The following is a 23,191-nucleotide window of genomic DNA, read 5'->3' as shown; positions in this document are numbered from 1 at the left end:
ATCATATCATGCCCACGCTCTTCCAGGGATGCTCTGGGTCCTTTTTGTGTAGTGTTAGGAAAGGGGATCACTCCACACTTGCCCTCCTAAATCCATCTTTGCCTCTTCATGAATACCACGGAAGTAATAATATGCGCAGGGCCTGTGCAGAGCATCACCTTGGCCCCATGCCATTTCCATTAATTCGGGAATCTATTAAAGGGGTCACAGCAGCTGAATTCAGAATGTCAAATATACACGAAAACTATTTATGCAGAAGGCAGAGCGTTCCCGCCAATGTAATTATCAGCTGAAATGTGCTGAAGCATTGTAACATCTCTTTCAGACTTCTAATAATGCACCGTTGCTGAGCCTTTTGCTTTCTATCAGTTCCATTTTAAGTTTTCTACATTGAAGGCAGCAAACATCTCTTTGCCTGTCCCTCGGAAATCACCTCAGTGCAAACGAGAGGCCCTGTGAGTCCAGCCACCACTTAGGTTTATCTTTAATACTTCGGTTTCTTCCCCAACGAAGGCGATATGAATGTACAGATATCTGTATAAATGGGTTGTTATACACTAAACAAAAACATGACGTACGACACAAAAGGACCTAAACGTGTCGTTTCAAACGACCAGAATGTGTATGGTCCCATATGAGGTGACACGCATCTACCCCTTGATGCATCAATAACACTAGCAGTACCAAATGTTGCCTGCTAGCCTGGCTACACATTCTGGCAAAGTCTTTAAGCATGGAATGGCCTTTTTTAACAAGAAAGTCCACATTAATGATTCTTGAGTGCTTTCTAAGCGCGGGATCGAGACTCGAACTTGTGTTGCACTGCTTTTCGTTGCCACCAAGACAAACGCGCTGGCGTGAGCTATCCTTCCACACTGAGCCAGGAAACGATCAGGGCTAAAATCGAGGGTAAAGCGGGTGGACGAAGTCCCCCCCACTTTTTTTCAGAGGGTGGACTCAGCCCCCCCACCCAAGCTAAAATGAGAAACATTGAAAGTCTTCCTTGAATTTATGAATTAAAGATGACCTTGTCAGGTCTGTAGGCCAGACACTTCACCACTGCACTATATAACCTGATGATAAATAACAAACAACTACAGGAGAAATGTCTCATTTCGGTACTGCATGTTCCAGGGAAAACATGTATATTGGTTCTTGGAGTTTAAAACATGCGCACCTTTAACGTTTTCTAAAACACTATTAGAAGAAAATATACTCTCTTGGTTTTGTGTGTGTGTTGATTTTATGAAAGGCAAATGACATTCATCCTGTGCAATTTGTGTGGTTATGCAACGCCAATTTATTGAAATGTGCATATTTCACCTTGATATGCTAATTTCTGGCGACGTTGCATCCCATTGTGTTTATACATGAGACCCCCCACTTTTATTTTTAGGACTTAAACCCTGGAAACGATATTCTGAATGTACCATTCAAGGTAACGAATATGCCACCATTACAGTTTGTCATAAGACTATCAGGGACATCATTTCACCAAAAAGCCAGGGGTAGCAGAAGTGACATCACGCAACCCTTGACCTCTTATGGCATTACAGGAGTGATGGCATTTGGCCCCACCCTGAAGTGACATCACAGGAAGTGATGGAACACAACCTTTCACCCCCTGACAAATCAGGAAGTGGCATCACATAGAAGTGTTCCTAAGTACACTACGAAAAATATGGTAAGATATCACTGTAATGTGACATACATTTCATACAAGAATGGCTCACGATAGGTATCGTTAATATCATTGTGTATAAGCCCATATTACCAAATTACCGTGAAGGCAAGCAGACGTCCAAGGCCAAATGACAATGATGTGTTATTATATAGCACTTGTGCTTAAGCACTTTCCATAGAACAAATATACACAAATTATCACCCAACCTGTGTTGGTACTCATTTATCAAACTCAGAAGGATGAAAGGCTGAATTGGCCTTGCTGGGATTCAAACATGCAACCTGCAGATTATACACGCACCGCAGCAGAGAACGCTCAACCCAATGAGATATCTTAGCAGCTATAGCTTCATACTGGCTAGTAAAATTAACAATTACACGTCTGAATGTTCTCAAAGTCAGAAAGCAAATTACACTCCGTAGTGGACACCATTAAACTGGTAACTGATATTTAACAGCAGGCCAGTTCATCTGCAGGTCCGGTGCAAAGTGTTACACTTGTAGAACCCTCTGTTTTCTCTTTTTATTTTAAGAGGCCTGATCAAGAAAGCCAGCCTTTCCAGAAGCAAAGAGCCACATGACACTGGCCACAGCCCAGGAGTTACAATAAAAAATAAATAAAAAAAAGAAAAACGTTTTCTTTTTTTAGGGGTAGCAAGGGAGACGACAGGAGTAGCAAGAGAGAGCTCAGGGTCGCAGGTGCAACCCCAGGCCACCCCAAATGACGTCCCTGAAGACTATTAGGCTGATTCATGGAATTAATGTGCGCCGAAAATGGCAGCGCAAGCGTGAAAATCGCAGCGCAAGCGTGAAAATCGCAGCACAAGCGTGCCAAAGCTGCGCACATCGATTCATGGAAGTCAGTGCGCGTGTAAATCCTGGGATGTGCGCTAAAATCGTGGGTGGCGCACGCGGGCGCACACGTCATTAAACGGAATGCCCTACACACACAGCAAAAGCGCACATAGCACAGTGCTAACAACAAAAGTGGGTGGAACACGGGGCGTAACATGCGGAATAAGGGAACAACACGTGAAAATGTGGGCGTTACGGGGGAAGTACAGGAGGTAAATGCTCGCAACGCCCAAACGCGCGCCTACAACACGTATTCATGGAATCGAACAGGGGAAACGCGTGCGCCAAAAAAGACGCGCTAATCCAGAAACACGTATGACAGCAGGAAGCAGGCGTTCGCGGCTCCGCGCAGTATAAAAGTGCGCGCAAACAACAAACAAGGTCAGACGCTACGATGAATATACCGTTCCTCGCAGCAGTGGTCGTGGGACACCGCAGGAGGAGAAGTATAGCCAGGCCCCTCATTTTCTCAGCCAGGACCAGCCTTTTTGGGATGCCTGATGACCAGGTGTATGGGAGGTACAGGTTTCCACCACACATAATACTCGACCTGGTGAGTGAGTGGGAGGATGACCTCACATCACCCACCCTGTGCTCCCAAGCACTGAGCCCCTTGGAAAAGGTGCTCAATGTACTGCACTTTTTGGCTACTGGTTCATTTCAGTGGACAAGTGCCATAGTGGGGGGGGGGGTGTCACAGGCCACGCAGTCATGCTGCCTACACCAGGTGTTGGCCATCATGACTGCACGCTCCTCAGTCCGCAGGCACATATACATGCCCAGAAACCTGCAGAAAGGCAGGTTGCCGTCCAGGACTTTTATGGGGTGGCACACTTCACCAAAGTGCTAGGTGCCATTGATTGCACCCATGTGGCTCTACGTCCTCCCAGGGCAACTGAGCACATCTATAGAAACCGCAAGCACTGGCATTCCATCAATGTACAGGTAGTATGTGATGCCAAGGGAATCATCACCTCAGTATATGCCAACTATCCAGGGTCCACCCATGATAGTTTCATTTTCAGAATGTCCACCCTAAACCGGTACCTAGAAGCTGGGCGGCAAGGCGATACATGGCTGCTTGGTGAGTATAAATGCCCCTGCACATGTATGCATGTCACACACTGAGTAATGTCACAACCCCACTAATGATACCCATCATCACCTCCCCAGGGGACAGTGCCTACCCTCTGAGCACCCACATGATGACGCCAATTCAGAACCCCACCACACCACCTGAGGTAAGATACAACACAGCCCATATTGCAACCCGGGGCATAGTGGAGCGCACATTTGGAGTGCTCAAGTCACACTTTCTCTCCCTTGACCGCTCTGGTGGGCAGCTGCTATACGCGCCCCCAGTAGTGTGCAGGATCATAGTGGCAGCATGTGTCCCGCACAACGTTGCAACCCGCCGGGGCCTGTGGGTGGACATGGTGGTGCCCCCACATCCCCAACCACATGCACGGCCGCTGCGCATGCGAGGTGAAAGGGCATGTGGTGAGGCAGCCCGTACCCAGCTGGTGGCTAATTACTTCACCTAAAATCCTACCCCTGTGGAGTGCACACAGCCCTGGCACATACCAGCTGACAATCAATGATGATGACATAAGGGACAGTCAACTGTCACAACCATACCAGCCTGAGATTGGTCAACTGGAAGTGTTACATTGTGTGCATCCCTACCTACTTAAAGACAACCAATGCTGTGTCACAAAATGACACACATTCATGCAGCATGAATGACTACCCCCTTGCAAAATACAACATGAAAATAGTGCCATGTCACCCAACCCCGCCCCACCTCAGCTACCCAACACACCATGGCATGTCATGCAATGTGAAAGCAACCAAATGAATGCACAACACATGACACAAGTGTCACAAAGTGCACTGTCCCAAATGTAAACAGGCCACAGACAATATGCTCCCAGTAATCAATAAGAAACAGCACACATGAACAAATACTTACCAGCAACACAAAACAGCAACACAGGATGAAACATTGGCAAAATATGACAGTACAAAATCAAAGTAGTGCAAGTCTCACAACCTGACTAAGCCAGCACATCGACCCCTTCCAACTGCAGGTTGTTGCTGTCAGGCAAATGTGACAGTGTACTGCATAAAACATGAACTGCATCTGCAAAGGAGACGGCTTTGTGAAGACATGAAGAAGGTACATGTGAATAAGGAGAAAGACATGGATGCACAATCACATATCAATACACCATGCAGTGTTCAATCCAACAACAATCCCCACTAGGGATGTACACACAGTTTTGACTACAGACTGCCAACACTGCTCATGGGAGCCCAATGTCACTGTGTAAGTTACTGTCACTTGGTCACACCCTTTGCAAGCCCATGGAAAGGGGAAGCAGGAAGGGTGTGTGTGTCAGGAACCCAAGCAGCTAACCCAAAGACAGGCGGAGCCTGCATGTGCCCAGCTGGAATACACAGGGGATGCCCACGGGACCACACAAGGCAACACACTGTTAAAAAAAAATACAAAAATCAAAAATGGCCATGTGTGGACCAGGGAGGGGTACCCAGGAGGTTCGAGGACAGGGGGCACCCCAACACCCACCTGCGTGGATGTTGAGAAGAAAAAAAAATACCTCCATGGGCTCATGGCCTGCACGGCTACGCTACTGTGGGAGAACTGCTGTTGATCTCTTCACCCTCTGCTGCTACATCAGGAGGTGGCCGTGCTATGGGAGGCAGCCCACGCAAAGCCCTGGTATGGTCCTCCATGGCAGCAAGCATGCGGGTGTGGAAGGTTTCGTTCTGGAGGATGATGGTACGGAGATCCCCATGCAGCACCTCACGGGTAGCCCGCATTTATACCTGCATGGCCTCGCATGATGGCCGGATCTCCGCACGGGTTGCCTGGAGCTCTGCTGAGAGGGAACGTGTGAGCTGCTCCAGCTGCTGTTCTGACCTAAAATTTTGGGAAGCCTCAAGTTCACCCAGAGTCTCCCTGAGGAACTGGTGTTTAACCTCAGGGCTTCCCTGTGGCCCTGTGACTCTACAGATATGGCTTCGTGCAGAGTCTCCAGTGCCGCCCGTCGGTCCCTGTTGGACGCCAACATGTCCTCCCTGTGTGATTGGCAAATGGAGTCTGTTGCCTGCTGTTGGAGCTCCATCTGCCTTTCAGGGGGGAGAATGGAAGTGGCCACCCTATCCATTGCCTGAGCCATCATTTCACACGATGCTCCCTGTTGTGCTGCTATACCGTACATGGAGTTTTCCCATACAGTATTGCCTGGTGGCGCACGGCCACCGCGTCGGCGGGCACCACACCTGTTTGGGGCAAGGTGATCTGCACCTTGCTGTGCTGGCACTATCTGAGGCTGCAGGACTGCATTCCCCCTTTGATCTGCTGGCCCAGGAACAGGAGCAAATATTGTGGAGTGTGACCCTGCATCCATAACCGCCAAAGGCAGAGTTACCAACACTGACATCCCCATAGAGGGGTCTACCCCCGGTGCAGGTGGGTTGGACAGAACAGCATTCCTGCTCGAAACACTCACCTGCGACAGCACATATGTCTCACTGTCCGATTCAGCACCTGAATCATAGAGGTCTGGGGAGGTGCACCCGGAGAAACCCGTGGACAGTATGGTCTGCAGGAGGATTGGGTTTTCAACCACCACCACCCCAGTCCTCCACTGGTGCCCGGTTGTGGCTGAGATTCCTCCTGGGTCTGCACCATCTCCTCCACCTCAACAGCATCAAGTGCCTCATCACCTGCAAAAACATGAAAGACAACAAATAGAAAGAGGCATGAGCACCATAGCACACACATAGGCCTGATGAGCCAGAGATCCAGTACATAAATTACACATGTCCCACATGACTATAACTCTGGCATGCATGCAATGTCAATGAGTTGGAAGGGGAGGCAAGAAGCAGACACTGAGGATTCCAAGATGGAAAAGCAACACATGTGCTGCATGCTGGATAGCACTGGCATCACACATTAGCCTGTGAGTGGCATGTCCAATACACATACATGACACATGCCAGCACACAGATCGCACGTAGCATAGCCATGGTACATTTGACAAGTACAGCCATATGTTAGTGAATGAGTACTGTCACCCATCCATGTGAGATGGACATGATGAGATGAAAAATGCAAAATAGTGTGACAAAATACGCATGCGCCACACACTGAAACACATCCAGAGTTCAATTATACAGTGATGGCAGGCAGATGGATACATCAATGGTTGGTCACTTCAACATGACAGGAGACAACAGTCATGTTCCACATTCAAACAGTGCCCAAAAAGTAATGTGAACAGGCCCTTACTCAATCAGACTGAATGGTCAAATCATTCCCATAACAAGGTAATAAATGTGGGCCATTGTGGGGTGTAATCTATGACAGAAGCATGTCACATATGTGGCATTAGGGCAGAAAAATGTGTTGTAAAAATGGGAGGATTGAAACAATCAGGCTGAATGAACACTGCCAATTCTGAACAATGTTGTTGCAAGATGACAGTTCAAGGGCAACTGCAGTAATGTGGTGCTAATTGGCTACCGTGGTCAGAAGGGATATTGTCATACCCAAATCCAAGGCCGGTGAATGGTTTGGAGGAAGCACATGGGTGACCCATACCACTCATGAGTACACACCCTCACCTGGCACTCAATCAGAACACCATCACCCAAGCAACATACACATGGATTACACACACATGCAATGCATGGTCACTCACCGGACAATGCTTCATAATCTCGTAGGTCTCCCATACCTTGGATCTGTTCCTCTGTGACGTAGGTTCCAGCAACAGACTCATGTTCAGTGAGTTGGTCGTCCTCTGGTGGAGACCCACCGCCAGTCACCAGAGTAGAGGCATGATTGGAAGCCAGCTTGTTCTTTGCTCTGTGTTTCAGGTAATTCCACCACTTGTAGCAAACATCAGCTGTGCGCCTCACAAATCCAAGGGCACTAATGTGGTCCGCGATGGTCTGCCAGTTGGCCCTACGTTGAGCAGGCAGAGTCTTGCAGCCTGCAGTCACCACCATTTTGCGGCTATGTGCCAACAAATAGGCTACAAGTGCATCAAGTTTGACATCATTGAAGCTAGGCTTCCTTGACGTGCCAGAGTGTGTAGCCGTGTCTGGGGTTCCAGCCTATAGTGCAAGAGCACCCTTCTTCTTCTTGGAAGGTGGTGCGGATCCTGAGTGGCTTACGCTGCTCTGGTCAGTAGGGGCAGAAGCGCCAGTGGACTGGGTACTTGAAGCCCGTAAAGGCACAATGACCAAAGGTCTTGGTGCAGGCATTGGCTGCAGGGTGATGTTGGCAGTGCCAACGGTGGTGTGATGGACCTGGACCGACACTGTCCCGCCTGGGAGACTCGGAGCTGGGGTGGATGGAGCTGCAGCTGCCCCTGCAGCCTCCTCACCCTGGCTACTTGGGGCAGCAGATGACATTGCTGCCCCAGATCCACGTGGCCTGGTGATAGGAACTTTCACCGCCACACGTGGCTTAGACTTGGTGACCTGGAAGTCAGCCTGGGAGTCATCCTTTGCCGGTTCAGTTGTCAAAATGGGCCGGTTCAACAAGGGCTGAGCTGGGATGGTGTCAGCTACATTTCCCACAACCATTGAGGGGGGGCATAGGTGGCCCCGATTGGTCCTCCACACACTGGGCTCTAGGGGCACCCTGCAAATCCTGGCCACGTCCCCTAAAGGCGCCCACCACGCCCACCACTTTGAGCTCGGCCACCTTTGCCTCCCTCACTGCTTGGTCGCCTCCCAACCATGGCACTGATGTTGTTGTGCGTATGGGAGTTGCAGTAAACAATTGTCCTGGGCAATTGGGGTGAAAGGGGTAGGGTACTAGATGGAATTCATACCCTAGTGCTCTAGCAAGGCTGTCTGTGACCCCTGGGGGAAGAGGATGGGTCACGCAACGCACAGGCACCCCAAAAACAAAAGTACACGTGCACGCAACCCCTGGTAGACCACGTGCGTGGAAAAATGAACCCGCACTATGTTGTGGCACCCAGAAACACAAAAATAAGCGTATGCGTGTTACACGCAGCCTACTATGACCTCTGAAGGGGTAGGCAACACACTGGGGCAACCACAGTTGGAAAATATGTGCGCAACTCACCGTCTGCCTTGAAAAAGAACGTGAAAAAGACGCACCTTGTCAACACCCCGCCAAAAGAAGAAAAGAACGCAGTCTGAGGAAACAGGGAGTACGAACTGGAAACGTTGTGAAGTAATCGCGTGTGAACCGACAAGAAGTACAAGAATCACCCGCTCGCTCTCCACAAAAAGCACGTACAAGAAAATAGCATCATACTCGTACCTTTTAAGCCAGCCCACACGTGCAACGTCACTTACGTGCTTACGCGCTAAGGGCCTTTCCTCCAATTTCACGCTGACATGCACTTTTTTCACGTACCAAATCACTCCGTATCAAGCTGGCCACGCAACAACACACAGAAGACCACACTCCTGCCCAGAAGGCCATATTCCTGCCCCCCAGACCCCTGAGCACGCTCCCACCTGCCATCTACTGCTGCCTGCCTGCCTGCTGCCCACGTGCCCTGCTATTTGGTGCCTGCACGTCAGCCAGGGGTGCAGTTGCTCTGACCACCCCTGCTGGAACTGAAGACTCCCGACTGGGATACCATCGTGCCACAGCCCAGCCCCAGGACCCAGGTACCCACCCACACCTGCCACTGGGGTTGCCATGTCGGACACTACACCATCTGGCACCGCTGACAACCCCCAGGCTTCAGTGCCAGGGAAGTTGGTGTCCTGGTGGAGCAAGTCCTGGGGCAGTATGATGCCCTCTTTGGAAGTTTGCGCGCCGACAATGAATGGACGGAAGAGGATCTGGATGGACATCATGACTACCATCAATGAGGAGGGGGTGGCAGTTCGCGAGATCAAACATGTCCGGAAGCGCTGGGAGGACTTCAGGTCCAGGACCCTCAACAAGGCCCGGCGCCTCTTGAAGGCAGCGGATGCCAAGGGGTGCCAGGTCCACCTGACCGACAACCAGATGAGGGTCCTGGAACGCATACGCCCAGCGCTCCACGTCTAGGTCCTTGAGGGGCAGACCCGTCTGGAGTCGAGCGGTAAGTGTACATGCATACTGATCGGACGCTGTGCATGTTGTGGTGTGCCAGGAGTGTGCAGGTTGCACATATGTCTTTGTAGGGACATATATGGCTGCGTATGTACAGGGACGTGAACCTGCCACATGTGATTCCTATCAAGTGTGAGACACATCGATGGTGTATGTGTTGTAAGCATGCTGTGCAAATGTATGTGTGGGTGCACACATGTAATGAATTATGAGTATGTACTGTGGCATGCTTGCCTTGTCACACATGGATGCTGGTTCATGCTGTATGTATCAGCACTATGCACATGTGCATGTGGGTGTATTTGACAAGTGTGCAATTGTGATGCAACATGGATGCATGTGACACTGTCATGTAGAAGGCTGAATGCGAGATGTGACATGGATGGCGATCTCATTACTGCGACAGTTGGTGGAGATGTACACATGCATGTAAGTCTGGTGGCGTGTGTGCATGTGTGCATGTGTTGTGCACTCCCTGTGTTTCATGTGATGTCAGGCTCACCTTCGGCTGCTCGTGCTGTTGTTTGTGTATGGATGATGCTGCCTGGTGCAATATTCCTGTTGATTTGCTCATGTGTGTGAGTTGAAATGACATGTGTGTTGGGGAGTGTGATGCCATGTCTGTAGTTTTACACTGCCACTCATGTGCAACTGTCATGTGTGTATCAGTCCATTGTACAGTGCCCTGATGCCTGTGTTCTATCTCTCCCTGTCTGCAGCGTCAACTGATGAAGAGGGCAGAGAGGGTGCTGTGGAGCAAAGTGGCAGGGATCGCACCACCAGCCAGAAACGCAAGGCCTGGCTCCCCTCCCACGTTGTCATCTCGTCGGGGAGTGAGGAGTCTGGTGCCGCGTCCCAGGCCGCAGCTGCTGAGAGTATGTCCAAGAGGCGGAGGTCGGAGATGGACTCCTCGGCAGCAGAAGGGGCAGCTGAGACCCCACAGGGTCCGACGAAGGAAGATGGCATGGAGTCATCCAGGTCGGTGGGGGGTTTTGTGGAGGAGGAGGAAGTCGTGGAAGGGACACACACGGGGTCTGGAGGTGGGGATTCCACTGGTGCTGGTGGTGCACTGCAGGGACAGGAGGCAGTACAGGCTGCCGCGGAGATGCCTGTGTGTAATCCTGTCCCCGATCCTGTAACTGCATCATCCTGCACCAGCAGGGATGCCTACGTCCAGACCCGTTTTCAGGGAGAGAATGAGCGCACAACAACTGGCCTTCCTCTCCCTGCGGACGTGGCAATCGGGATCGGGTTGAGCCTGTCCTGGCTGGGATGGCGTTGCGTCAATGGGGCATGCGAGGTGACCTGCAGTGTTTTAGTGAAGACACTGCACGTCATCTTGGATGCCTCGTTGACCGCGTTGACCTACTGGGACGGGTCACCAGGGCTGGATTCCTCCGTATGCTGGACCTTATTCCGACCCCTCCTCACCTGAACCCCCTATGCGCCAGTCATCCTCCATGCCATCTTCCCACCCATGTATCACCTGGGTACCCTGTGGAGCTGCCTCTGACCCAGTGGCCAGGCTGGTGGAGGACACATCCCTGCCACAGTCGGGAGTCGGATGACCAGCAGGGGTGGCCACCACGACAACTGCACCCCAGCCGGAGGAGGACGTGCAGGCAGCAAGAGCCAGGGCACAGGCACAGCAGCAGCAATAAGGTGGGAGCGATGATGGCTCGGGGCCACCAACATCAGAGGGGCAGGAATCGGCCAGAGGGCAGGAGGACCCAGGGTTGGAAGTGTCTTCCGTGTGGCAGCGGTTGGGCCAGGCCATAGGTGCGGAGTGGGGGTGGGCAGAAGAAGCATGGTTCACAATGGTCAGGGCAGAGAACTCTATGCGGAGGGCACTGAGGCGGGCTGAGTGCCCCGAGGCTATTCGCAGAGAGTTGGTGTCCAACATGGCATCGTCCCTGCGAACCCTCAGGGCCATGGAAGAGGACCACCTCCAGGACATTGAGCAGGGGTTCGATGATGCCCTGGCCTGGGACATCGGAAAGTGAGCCTTCGGACTAGCCCGCCGCCATTGTAAATCGTTTTTGGTGTTAGGTTTCATTTTCGTTTGCTTTATTTTGGGGTGATTGGACTATGCCCCACACTTTTGTATCTAGTTATTTCTTAGGTAGTTTCTGTGATAGGTTTCATTTATTTTCTTGGGCTCATGGACCCTTGAAAATTACTTGTACATAGTTGGACATTGGATTTATGTGTACATTTTCTTTGGATTTCACCATGGAGCAATGGATTTCATATTTTACGTTTCCTTTGGATATGTTTTGGTGGACGGAGAGTTTGGACCATTTTTCTTTAGGATTTCTTTGGATTGGTTCTACATTTCCTTTTTCATATTTTTGGACATGCATTTCATTTCATGTTTGTAATTTTTTTTATGCTTTCATTTCATTAAATTGATTTTATTCATTATACATTTTGATATTTTACTTCCATGTGCAGGATTCGCTCATTGGGTTCATGCATGTCAAAATGTGGGCTTACACGATTACGGCAACCAGTGTGTGTGTGTGTGACGGACATGTGTTGATGTACATGGTTGACTTTTGATTTGTGTCATGACATAGGCATGTCAGTGTGTGGTGGATTGGTAAAATCATTGCATGTCAAGACTGGGGTGGCGCGCTGTGGTATTTTGGTGCACATGAGGCCCATGATTGTGCAGCTTCATGTCTTGTTGCAGGGGGTCATGAGTCGGGGCCTGCTAGCAGGTGCCCATCAATGCTGGGTGGATGGGGGTACTAAGGGACATGAGTTGGGGCCTGCTGGCAGGTGCCTGTCAATGCTGGGTGGATGGGGGTGCTGGGAGACATGAGTCGGGGCCTGCTGGCAGGTGCCCTTCAATGCTGGGTGGATGGGGGTGCTGGGGGACATGAGTCGGGGCCTGACCCTCAAGGCTGGGTGGATGGGGGTGCTGGGGAACATGAGTCGGAGCCTGCTGGCAGGTGCCCGTCAATGCTGGGTGGATGGGGGTGGTGGGGGACATGAGTTGGGGCCTGCTGGCAGGTGCCCGTCAATGCTGGGTGGATGGGGGTGCTGGGGGACATGGGTCGGTGACTGCTGGCAGGTGCCCGTCAATGCTGGGTGGATGGGGGTTCTGGGGGACATGAGTCGGGGCCTGACCCTCAATGCTGGCTGGATGGGGGTGCTGGGGAACATGAGTCGGGGCCTGCTGGCAGGTGCCCATCAATGCTGGGTGGCTGGGGGTGCTGGGGGACATGAGTCGGGGCCTGACCCTCAATGCTGGGTGGATGGGGGTGCTGGGGAACATGAGTCGGAGCCTGCTGGCAGGTGCCTGTCAATGCTGGGTGGATGGGAGTGCTGGGGGACATGAGTCGGGGCCTGCTGGCAGGTGCCCGTCAATGCTGGGTGAATGGGGGTGCTGGGGGACATGTGTCAGTGGTCACTTATGCGTGGTGACATGTGGGCTGGCTGGGGGTCTTCGCCAGGATGGATGGGCTGCCTGTGGGGCATGGCCAGGGCTACAGTGTGTTCCCCTGTGTTGTGGTCTTCCTGCAGGCCCTGGGGAGGGGGGAGAGGGCACACCTGGGATGACATACACTAACAATTCGTTGGGGCAGCCCCGAAATACATGTATCCTGCTCGCACAGGGCCAATCGCCTGTGTTTCTCCCCGCGCACCCCCGAAATACACGTACCCCGATCGCACAGGGCCAATCGCATGTGATTCTCCCCGCGCACCCCCGAAATAGACGTACCCCGCTCGCACAAGGCCAATCGCGGGTAAAACTTCCCACGCACCCCCGAAATACACGTACTCTGCTCGCACAGGGCCAATCAGGTGTGATTCTTCCCGCGCACCCCTGAAATACATGTAACAAAGGGATTGTGGGAGTAGGGCCCTATTCAGGAGTGCGCACACCTGGAAGTCTAAATGGATGATCTGATCAAATATTGGTAAAGCTGCTGTCGTGTGGATGGTAAGGTGATCTCCCACTATCACCTGGACTAGAACGATTTGTAAGGGGTAACCATCTACACAGGCTGCGCTTGTTACCTATTGTATGCTCACTGGGTGTGATAAGTTTGAACAGAGTGGATGAGGAGTGTTCACAAAAAGACACAACTGATTTATGTTGTAATTGGTTAGTAAATCAAAGAGCCCAGCTTTAATTCCTCAAGTCAATACTTGGGACATTTTAATTTAAAGTGCCCCAAAAACAAATGATACATTCTTGGTACACATGGGTACACATTTCATGTAAGAAGCTTAATACTACAAACAGATAAGTGCCAGGCAGTGTCCTGCCGGTTAGTGTCCAAAACAAAGTACATTCATATAATGCCAGAAGTACAAAAAATGCCAAACAAATGCCAAAAAAAAATGCCAAAAAAAAAAATGCAGAAAATGCCTCAGATGTCAAGAAATGCAGAAAATGCCATCAGGAAATGCGAAAAAATGCCAACACGTGTTTCAACCTATGAGGTCGTCATCAGGGCATATAGATACATATAGTGCATTGGGCTATAGTGCTGATGCTAAATCCTGAACTGTGTTCAATTTAGAAACCTGCCAGGGGGGGGGGGAGGGTGTCAAAGCAAGGAGCAATTGGAAATGGGAGAGAAAAGAAGGAAAAAAGAAGAAAAATATACTGTTTAAATTACTGCGTGCATGACATGACTCTGAAGGTGACTATGTAGGCTATAAAAAATAAAGCATACCTTATTGTAATTATTCTCTGTCAAGCTGTAGAAACAATGGAGCAACGGACGGTTCCAAAAGCATGTTACTGGTCAGTTCAGTGTATTGTGAAATATAAAGCAAGTGGAGCGTATTTAGTCTATTCAGAACGACTTGCTTGGGTAGATGATATAATCACCGATTGTTGGTATCATGTGCAATAAATGAAAGGCAAAAAGTTATTACCTTAACTTCTAAACAGGTCGTGATATATTGCTCGGCAGAAATGCCATTGGGGTGGCAATAATGCAGTAAACAGGTTCGTATTGGGTGTGCTGATTCCGGATATCTGGCCGTAATCTGTAAAATGAATATAACACCGTGTTTATGTGAGATGGGTTTAAATGCGAGCCGTGTAAGTTGCTAAATGCGATAATAAATGCTTACCGGCTTGTGAATTAGACGTGCTCAGTGGCAGGCAGTTTCTCAAGTGCTGAAGGCAGTCGCAGTTACGAGGGGTTACTATAGTAACCTCTGCAGGGTCAGTCAGGTGACAAGGTCACCTGACCTAGTTGCTAAGACTGACGAACCAAGCCGGAAGGCAGAAAAGGGCTGGTCATTCCGTGCAATGCTAATTCAAAGTTGTGAATGGTGCATCTGGTGGGACAATAGAGCTAACATGTGTGCCTGCTAGTGAAAATCCGTGGTTGTTTAATATGCAAGTATTAAACAAAATCTTACATGTTAGAGAGCTAATATATATTCCAAAACGGCTACAAATTGGTTTTTAACATAAGGGTGCGTGTTGCACAGACTGTTGCACCTAATAAGCAATAAGTACTAAAAAAGTGCAATGATATTGAATGCCAAAGTTGGCTTAAACGCAAAGAAAGTTGTTGCCACATTTATGATATAAAGGAAAATTATTTCCAACAGGCACCGAGCGCTGGGGTTTAATTTGAAGATATTGGATATTCAATTATCCGCTGGGGTCGAGAAATTATTTTTGGGAAATGAAAGTTTTGGTATAAAAAGTGAGGATTAGCTGTTGCGGGTAAAAGTACAGCAGATAAATCTATTATAGTATGTAGCTTGGGCTGGGGAACCAGTAAATAGGTTGCGTGTAAGGGTGCCAACACACTTGTGTCTTGTAGTATTAATTGGAATAGGCAAGGTACTTTTAGTAGTGTTGATATAAGAAATATTCTGCATGCATTGCAAGTCATACCAGTGATCTGAAGGAAGCCACAACGTTAGCTTGCTGTGCCACCAGACCGACTCCTGATTTATAAAAACACATTAAGTTCGGAATCTTGGTTCAGGCCAAGCGATAAGCAGCGTAATTTGCAGATCATTCTTGCTTCCTGCTGCCGTAGGGTCAGTTCTCTGTTGCCACCTCTCTGATGTTGTTTGATGTGTTGTAATCCAATAAATTTGATGTCTTTAGTATTGTCCAGTTGATGATGTTTCTGCCAGTGGGAGGCCAGGGGAAGTCTCGTGTCCTGACTACTAAGATGATTGAGGTGTTCCCGGATCCTGAAACGTACTTCTCTAATCGTACTCCCAATATACACTTTCTTACAAACACATATAATGGCATAAACAACATATTTCGTTCTACAATTGATAAAGTCAGATATTTTGGTTTGGAGGCCATTATGACAACTAAAAGTTTGGGTTGGTGCTAGGGCATGATGACAAAAATTGCAAGAGCCGCATTTATAGAAGCCTATTGGTTTGGACTTGGTAGAGAGCCAGCTATCCTGTCCAATAGGATCAGGTTTGAGGAAAGAGGGACTCAAGATATTTCGCAAAGTGGTAGCTTTGGTGAAAATGATATTCGGACGACCCGTGATATATGGTGTCAAATCAGAGTCTAAATGCAAGATGTGCCAATGCTTTTGTAGTATATACTGAATGAATTTGTAATCACTAGAAAATTTAGTGATGAAGTTGACATGTGTCGGATATTGTTCTCGAGTTGATTTTGGCTTCTCGGTCAATAGCTGCGATCTGGATACTTGCATAGCTGCATTGGTTGTATTCCTGATTAGTGATATTGGATACCCTCTTTCCCGAAATCTGTATCCTATAGACTTACATTCTGTTAGAAATGTTTCATCTTGGCTGCAGTTTCTCTTAGCTCTGAGTATTTCACCTTTAGGGATATTGCGAATAACACTATGTTTATGGTTACTGCTGGCGTGTAAAATGGAGTTAACTGCTGTAGCTTTCCTAAACGTACAGGTTTCAATGGAATCAGAGACAATTTGGATTTTCAAATCTAGAAACGTGATTTCAAACGGGTCAATGTGGCCTGTGAACTTAATGTCAAAGGTATTATCATTAAGATAAAGCATAAATGCTTCAAAAACTTCTCTACTGCCATCCCAAATGGCCAGTACATCATCAATGTACCTTTTCCAACTGATAATGTGATGTTTGTAGGGATTATTTTGAAAGATATATCCTTCCTCAAAGTAGGCCATAAATAAATTGGCCAGAGAGGGCGCATACTTAGCCCCCATTGCAATCCCCCTACTTTGTGAGTAGTAATTGCCATTGAAGAGAAACTGATTGTGTGAGAGAGTAAATTCTAGGAAGTTTTTAATCATCTGAACATGTGTGTAATGAGACGCAGAAAAAGTTCTAAAGGTAAAGTCAATCGTATCCAGGGCCAGTTTATGTTGGATAGAAGTATATAGAGATGCCACATCCAAAGTCACTAAAAAATAAGAAGGTTTCCAGGTGATCCCTTGTAATATTTGCAACGTGTGCGTTGTGTCCTTAAGGTATGCTGGAATCTCAGGTACCAAATGTTTGATACTGCTGTCTATATAGTCTGCAAGTGGTTCCGTGACACCTCCTTGCCCACTCATAATTGGTCTGACCTGTGGAAGAGTCAGAAAGGGTTTGTGAACCTTCGGTAAAAAGTAGATCGTTGGCATAAGTGGTTTAGCAGTCAACAAGAACATTTTTTCCTCATCTGATAGTAGACCTTGGTTATACCAAAATTGAAGTAGGGTTTGTAATTCTTTTAGAGTTTGAGTGGTAGGGTTGGACGTAAGTGTCTTATAGCATCCTGGTGTTCCAAGGTGTTCCATTGCCATTTTGATATAATCAGATTTATTAAGGATGACAATATTGCCACCTTTGTCTGCTTCCTTAATAATGATGGTACTGTCTTCACAGATATCTTGTAGTGCTTTTCGTTCCAATTTAGTTAAATTCTGTTTTTTACTGCTGCAATTTTGTTGGAGACCATCAATGTGTTTATGAATTTCTTTGGTGATTGTCTTATAAAATGTATCAATAACGTTGTCTCCCGTGATAGGTGGTAAAAATTTGGATCTGTTTTTGTGTTCCGTGATGTCCATATTTCGTTGATGGATGCCAAGTTCTGCCTGAATTTCACACAAACTTTTAGAGTCTTGCCCCATAGGGTTATGTAGCAGATGAATATTTTCGATTTCTTGTATACTTTGTGAGCTAGTAGGAGGGAGTTGTACGGCAGCAGGAAGCAAGAATGATCTGCAAATTACGCTGCTTATCGCTTGGCCTGAACCAAGATTCCGAACTTAATGTGTTTTTATAAATCAGGAGTCGGTCTGGTGGCACAGCAAGCTAACGTTGTGGCTTCCTTCAGATCACTGGTATGACTTGCAATGCATGCAGAATATTTCTTATATCAACACTACTAAAAGTACCTTGCCTATTCCAATTAATACTACAAGACACAAGTGTGTTGGCACCCTTACACGCAACCTATTTACTGGTTCCCCAGCCCAAGCTACATACTATAATAGATTTATCTGCTGTACTTTTACCCGCAACAGCTAATCCTCACTTTTTATACCAAAACTTTCATTTCCCAAAAATAATTTCTCGACCCCAGCGGATAATTGAATATCCAATATCTTCAAATTAAACCCCAGCGCTCGGTGCCTGTTGGAAATAATTTTCCTTTATATCATAAATGTGGCAACAACTTTCTTTGCGTTTAAGCCAACTTTGGCATTCAATATCATTGCACATTTTTAGTACTTATTGCTTATTAGGTGCAACAGTCTGTGCAACACGCACCCTTATGTTAAAAACCAATTTGTAGCCGTTTTGGAATATATATTAGCTCTCTAACATGTAAGATTTTGTTTAATACTTGCATATTAAACAACCACGGATTTTCACTAGCAGGCACACATGTTAGCTCTATTGTCCCACCAGATGCACCATTCACAACTTTGAATTAGCATTGCACGGAATGACCAGCCCTTTTCTGCCTTCCGGCTTGGTTCGTCAGTCTTAGCAACTAGGTCAGGTGACCTTGTCACCTGACTGACCCTGCAGAGGTTACTATAGTAACCCCTCGTAACTGCGACTGCCTTCAGCACTTGAGAAACTGCCTGCCACTGAGCACGTCTAATTCACAAGCCGGTAAGCATTTATTATCGCATTTAGCAACTTACACGGCTCGCATTTAAACCCATCTCACATAAACACGGTGTTATATTCATTTTACAGATTACGGCCAGATATCCGGAATCAGCACACCCAATACGAACCTGTTTACTGCATTATTGCCACCCCAATGGCATTTCTGCCGAGCAATATATCACGACCTGTTTAGAAGTTAAGGTAATAACTTTTTGCCTTTCATTTATTGCACATGATACCAACAATCGGTGATTATATCATCTACCCAAGCAAGTCGTTCTGAATAGACTAAATACGCTCCACTTGCTTTATATTTCACAGTACACTGAACTGACCAGTAACATGCTTTTGGAACCGTCCGTTGCTCCATTGTTTCTACAGCTTGACAGAGAATAATTACAATAAGGTATGCTTTATTTTTTATAGCCTACATACTCACCTTCAGAGTCATGTCATGCACGCAGTAATTTAAACAGTATATTTTTCTTCTTTTTTCCTTCTTTTCTCTCCCATTTCCAATTGCTCCTTGCTTTGACACCCTCTCCCCCCCCCCCCTGGCAGGTTTCTAAATTGAACACAGTTCAGGATTTAGCATCAGCACTATAGCCCAATGCACTATATGTATCTATATGCCCTGATGACGACCTCATAGGTTGAAACACGTGTTGGCATTTTTTCGCATTTCCTGATGGCATTTTCTGCATTTCTTGACATCTGAGGCATTTTCTGCATTTTTTTTTTTGGCATTTTTTTTGGCATTTGTTTGGCATTTTTTGTACTTCTGGCATTATATGAATGTACTTTGTTTTGGACACTAACCGGCAGGACACTGCCTGGCACTTATCTGTTTGTAGTATTAAGCTTCTTACATGAAATGTGTACCCATGTGTACCAAGAATGTATCATTTGTTTTTGGGGCACTTTAAATTAAAATGTCCCAAGTATTGACTTGAGGAATTAAAGCTGGGCTCTTTGATTTACTAACCAATTACAACATAAATCAGTTGTGTCTTTTTGTGAACACTCCTCATCCACTCTGTTCAAACTTATCACACCCAGTGAGCATACAATAGGTAACAAGCGCAGCCTGTGTAGATGGTTACCCCTTACAAACTGAAATACATGTACCCCGCTCGCACAGGGCCAATCACTTGTGATTCTCCCCGCACACCCCCATAATACACGTACCCTGCTCGCACAAGGCGAATCGTGGGTAAAACTTCCTGCGAACCCCCGAAATACACGTACCCCGCTCGCACAGGGCCAATCGCCTGTGATTCTTCCATGCACCCCCAAAATACACTTACCCCGCTCGCACATGGCAATTGCCTGTGATTCTCCCTGCGCATCCCCGTAATACACATACCCTGCTCGCACAAGGCCAATCGTGGGTAAAACTTCCCGCACACCCCCGAATTACACGTACCCCGCTCGCACAGGACCAATCGCGTGTGATTCTTCCCACGCATCTCCGAAATACACATACCCCGCTCGCACAGGGCCATTCACGTGTCATTCTCCCCACGCACCCCCGAAATACACGTACCCAGCTCGCACTGGGCCAATTTCGTGTGATTCTCCCTGTGCACCCCCGAAATACACGTGCCCCGCTCGCACAAGGCCAATCGCGGGTAAAACTTCCCACGCACCCCCGAAATACACGTACCCTGCTCGCACAGGGCCAATCGGGTGTGATTCTTCCCGCGCACCCCCAAAATACACGTACCCCGCTCGCACAAGGCCAATCGCGTGTGATTCTCCCCGCGCACCCCCCGTAATACACGTACGCCCCTCGCACAAGGCCAATCGCGGGTAAAACGTCCCATGCACCCCCGAAATACACGTACCCTGCTCGCACAGGGCCAATCGCGTGTGATTCTTCCCGCGCACCCCCGTAATACACATACCCCGTTTGCACAAGGCCAATCGCTGGTAAAACTTCCCGCACATCCCCGAATTACACGTACCCCGCTCGCACATGGCCAATTGCGTGTGATTCTTCCTGTGCACCCCCGAAATACATGTACCCCACTCGCACAGGGCCAATCGCATGTGATTCTCCCTGGGCAGCGGGGTACGTGTATTCGGAGGGGTGCGCGGGGAGTTTTACAGGCGTATTCATGGTTGGGGGGCTGTATGCTGTCCACTGGCCTGTGCGCCATGTACGGGATTTGTGCGCTGTTCATGGCGCATGGGGAGGGTTTGGGGGCGTAACTGGCACTGCTGCAGGGTCGCTGGGCCACTCTGCGCCACGGCAGGTTATGGATGTTTAAATCCATGAATACGCTGTGCACGGAAATGGATTTTGGCGCAGGCGGCTGGTGCAGACTGCCGCACATGCACACTGTGCGTCAGCCGAGTGCGCCACTTGTGTGCTGAATTCTATGAATTAACCCGTATGTATAGTGAAGGCAGGAGAAAGGTATCAAATATAAGTGAAAATAAAGCATGCTAAAGCTTCTAGTGCTACATAAATAATGCACCACCAGGAAAGGAACTCTTGTTAAAGTCTCGTGTTGGCAATGACAGCAAAATTGCTGGGCGCTATGACTGTGTCATATGCACACTGAACCCACTCACCTAACACTCAATGTCCTCCACTCCCCCGACCCCCACAAACACACACACACACACACACACACGAGGAAGACGCCCATATAGTGGAATTGAGAGATGTTCTAACATGAAGGTGTTCAGAGAAGTCGGCTTGGTGGAGCAGGTTTGGGCACAAGTTACTTTGCCTGACATGTAGCTAACTTTACCCCCAGTCATATAGGCCTTTACATACTTGCTGCAAAGTCTTTACGTTTCCCTGTAGGCCTTTGCCAGAGGAGCAAAGCCCTGTCATGTCTCATTCATCCTCACCTGTCCTTCTGTCCGCAGCTGGCATGGAATGGCATGCACTTCAGTCATTTATTGAATCGAGTCTGTCAGAAACCCTCTATTCACTTACGTTGTCTACTGGAGTCTGGCTTCAGCTATGCTTCCCTGCTCTGTTATCTCACTTTGAGTGGGCACAGGCATCTTTATGGGAGGGAAAAAGGGACACTTGCCTCGGGCCCCCACCTTGGAGGGGGGCCCTACAAGGGTGCCATATCTAAAGAAATCACCTACATTGTTCACCAAACTTAAATAGCACCTTTTATGGCATGCTGCAGAGACACTAAACCTATTTTGTATCTGCTGCTGACAGGCACATTCTGCTCTGCTTTATGTGTTCACTTTGGCATACCTTCTTTGTGGATTGATGGCAGCCCAGCTCCTGTAACATTCCTCCTATAGTGCAAGGGGTTCTAGAGAGAAGTTAGTGGACCAGATATCACAGGCCTCTGGCAAGCATATTTTAAGGTCTGCTTATTTGACACAAAAAAGGGTTGCCCTTTTGTACAATTCAAAGGTTTTGTGTATGCCTATATATAACAATTTCTGAAGCCTGTGTTTTGGGCGTATTTAAAGTTTTAAAAACACAAAATAGAAACCTGGATAAAAATCTATTAGGATCACATCAACTAAAATGCTGGTACTTATGTATTTCCCTTGATGATGGAGACAATAAAGCTAGAATCATTCCCATTATGCATAATATGCTTCTGTAACATCTTGTTAGAAATAGCCATGTTGGATTATGTGAATTGTGTAGTCTTAAAGTCAGTTCTATAAAATGGGATTAGTTTAGGTCACGGTAAGAACTGGAAAAGAAAATGGTATAGTGCAGACATTACATCGTGGGTGCAAATCCCAGCCTCCCCTCTTAACCAATGTGTGATCTGGTCCTCTCATCTAATTTCGTATTGACTAATCTGTTAAAATACAGCTTCCGCTGTAATAGTAGTGAGCATTGATATATTGCACACCAGAGCTACTTTGCTCTCTAATTGCAGCACTTCCTGAAATCCATAACCCTCGTCTAATCTCAGTATGCTTGAATATGGACTTGTTCCTGGTAGTTTCTAATCTTCATTCACTAGCTATGCTATGTTATCTTCATCTTTCTCCATGCTTTCAATTGGTTTCTGGTATCCATGCCTGAGCATGTTTGCATTCTTTTAGGCACCTAATCTGGTCCCTCTCTGCCCCTCCCCCTCCTGTTCCCTCTCAGTCTGTGTTTGGTGACCCCCCTTTTACTACCTCTCCACCCTCCTTCTCTTCTTTTCCTCTCTCCTCCCCTGATGAGGTTGCTAGACAAGTCCGATCTATGAAAGCCTCGTCAAAACAGGTTCATCCCTGTCCCTCTAAAACTATCAAGGACCACATTGACACCCTCGCTCCGGCCCTTGCCGATTTCTGCAACCACTCCTTTGCTCAGGATCTTTCCCCTCCCCTCTGAAGCACTCCCTTGTGCATCCGCTCCTCAAGAAACCCACAGCTGGTCCCTCCTGTCCAGCTAACTATTGCCCTATTTCCATTACTCCCTTCCTGGGCAAACTCCTGGAAAGGCTG

This window comes from Ambystoma mexicanum, chromosome 5p (genome assembly GCF_040938575.1).
Source record: "Ambystoma mexicanum isolate Mex_15411 chromosome 5p, UKY_AmexF1_1, whole genome shotgun sequence".
NCBI classification, from domain to species: Eukaryota; Metazoa; Chordata; class Amphibia; order Caudata; family Ambystomatidae; genus Ambystoma; species Ambystoma mexicanum.
Note: the sequence above shows the minus strand (reverse complement) of the source record.